Source organism: Octopus bimaculoides, chromosome 2 (assembly GCF_001194135.2).
Source record: "Octopus bimaculoides isolate UCB-OBI-ISO-001 chromosome 2, ASM119413v2, whole genome shotgun sequence".
Taxonomy (NCBI): domain Eukaryota; kingdom Metazoa; phylum Mollusca; class Cephalopoda; order Octopoda; family Octopodidae; genus Octopus; species Octopus bimaculoides.
In genome coordinates, this window is record NC_068982.1 from 10809338 (window position 1) to 10812381 (window position 3044).

At 39.0% G+C, this 3044-nt stretch overlaps 1 non-coding gene across 1 annotated transcript; it reads right to left on the reverse strand.

Annotated features, from left to right (window-relative positions):
- Positions 1–1276: 1276 nt before the first annotated feature.
- Positions 1277–1395, reverse strand: LOC128247137 (5S ribosomal RNA). The gene has a single exon (XR_008263556.1). It is a non-coding gene; the product is annotated as a 5S ribosomal RNA (ribosomal RNA).
- Positions 1396–3044: the final 1649 nt, after the last annotated feature.

Sequence of the window (3044 nt, forward strand, 5' to 3'; positions counted from 1 at the left end):
GGTCCGGTGGTTTTCGAACCGTGTCTGTAGATCTTCTCTCGAACTGGTAGTGCGTCTCGATAGCATTGCCAAGCCAGGGATCTCTGGAAATTATCCATAGGCCCCGGCCCGAACGTCGTCTTGAAAAGGCGGGTTAAGAATTTCTCGTCGACACCCAGGTTTGCCCCGAGAGTGTCGTCAGACCTCCCCTCCACTAGTCCTCTATAGAACGCATTGGTCGTTTGGAAGTTGCACAAGTTTGATCCCGGACGGCAGAGAGATAGATAGATAGATAGATAGATAGATAGATAGATAGATAGATAGATAGATAGGCTGATTTTTATGAAACTTTCTCTTATTTATCTTATGAAAACGAACTTACGTATTTTTAAAACAATAAACATGACTGAAAATTATATACTTTTGTGCTGTTTAGTGTAATCTATTATTAGGATAAATATTTCAACATATATTCGATAATTTCTAAATATATATGTAATGTCTTCAAAAGTCTTTTCTATAAAATTTGAAGTTCAATAATACTTTTCAGCCTCACTTTTATCTGCCACGATTTCATTGCTCAGGTCATATCAGTATTCTCTGCCGAACTGCTTTCTCTATTAAACATTGCAAGTAATGTTATTTTTATCTTCCTCCACTCAAGGTTTCTCGTATAATAGCTAGCAGGACTTTGACGCTGTCCTGACAAAAGCTATGCTGTACCTTTTAAAAATTGTATAACAGGTCTATCGTTTCATACAGTTCTATATTTAAGAGATGAGGAATTATGTACGTCATTTAAATTTGTCCCCATCTTGCTTGTTTTTAACACAACGTTTCGGTTGATATACCCTCCAGCTTTCATCAGGTGTCCTGGAGAAATTTCGAACCTGAGTTCTCATTCGTAAGGTATTTTTCGATGCCCGCGGGCATATGGCGTAGTGGTTAAGAGCGCGGGCTACTAACCCCAAGATTCCGAGTTCGATTCCAGGCAGTGACCTGAATAATAATAATAATAATAATAATAATAATAACAACAACAACAACAACAACAACAATAATAATAATAATGATAATAATAATAATAATAATAATAACATCGAAAACATATTTACATATATACGACGGACTTCTTTCAGTTTCCGTCTATCAAATCCACTCACAAGACTGGTCGGCCCGAGGCTATAGTAGAAGACACTTGCCTAAGGTGCCACGCAGCGGGACTGAACCCGGAACCATGTAGTTGGTAAGCAAGCTACTTACCACACAGCCACTCCTGCGCCTAGATAGTGTGTGACGCTTACAGCACCTAGGTTTCCCAAGCGGTCACCCATCTAAGTACTCACTAGGCTCGACGTTGCTTAACTTCGGTGATCGGACGAGAACCGATGTTTTCAACGTGATATGGCCATCAATACAAAATATTTTTCAACAAATATTTCAAGATTTGGTAATAATTTTAAATAGTATAAGTTATATTTCATAAACCCTCGGAGGTTATTTTCATACTCATGATAGCATTTTCCAGTTTACACGTGATTCGCTTGTTTACTGATCACAAAGCACCAAAAGCTAATTTCTATTGATCCCATTGAAGTTTGGCAGTTTATCGATTGAGTAACGACGTATGTTGACAAGCAATTTCATAGTCAGAAGGAAATTCATTATAAAATAACTAATTCGCATTCAAGCACATGATAGGAATATGCTAATGGCCTCCTTCAAATGAATATCCTAATAACATACTTTTGAGGATCTGCAATAAACTGTCAATACACATTATCTTCCTTGTCCTCAACGTATTATCCTCTCCCTTCACCCTCTCTCACCCTATGTGTGCGTGTGTGCGTGTGATAATGAGGATATCTCCTATGGCAGACGACATAGACGTACTACTTATGCATGCGTGTCCCTTTTAACGGATGTTCAATAGGGATTACTTTAGATTGTTTCCGGATAGATAGGAAATGCACAGCAGAGAACAGAAAATTTATATAACAAAGCAGGTAAATTACTGCTGTATATGAATGGGTGGAAGTGAAAAATTGGCAACAGATGATGAAATGAAAGTTGATATTTAATAGATCGTACACGATGTTTGCGATGAGAGACCAGCAAAATTCATTTTAGTATGGCAAATGTGTGTGCAACTAGTTAAAGAACCCAACATATGATTTTGCGTGTATTGTGTATTTCATATAGCTTGTTCGGTTATACTTAGTGTACGTCTTTTAAACAAGTTAATCGATTTTCGCAAAAATATAATAGAGTTAAGCGTAAGAAACAATCAACTGAAGATAAGGGTGTAACTACAAACAAGATAAGGAGCGACAAAACTTCTCAAACATAGATACATCTCATTGAGACGTGTAGAAACACTGGCGGGTCTCCATCTCAATTAAAGAAAATCAAGAAATACAACGTATGTCCACAAATACTTTAATACATACAGTTGTAAATGAACTTATTGTGGGAGTTCTGCTGAATATTTTAAAATGTTATATTGAATACGCGTGTGTATAAATGTCTTGTCTTTTCAACAGGATTAGTATTATAATAAACTTCTTAAATTCATATCTCAATCGTTCAAGACTTGTATTCTTCATCTTCAGGATAACGTCTTCTCATGCAGATGATACCGTCCTGTTCAGCAACTCGATCGACCAGCTCAAGGGTGCACTGACCATATACAAAGAAGAATCGGCAATGCTTGACTTTCAGGCGAGCTGGGCGAAGACGACTCGGACTTTCCTTCCTCCATATTGGGCCCTTTGTCGTGGAGCTTGCCAGTTCCTTCATCAATCTAGGCTCCACAGTCACCAAGAATGGAGACCTGACCATGGAGATCAACCGCAGATCAATCCCGCTTTGGTAAATGCAGAGAAGCTGGCACGGGACCGCCCGTGATGGAGAATACTAGTGGACCTGGTCGGCTCTGAGCATGATGACGTCCTTAGGACCATTAACCTGGGATGATCCCTGCCTCATCAAGCAAGAGCTTCAAGCGATGTGAGCGAACTGGCAGCTTGTGGTACTGCCATGTTGTAGTGAGCAGACTGTTTACG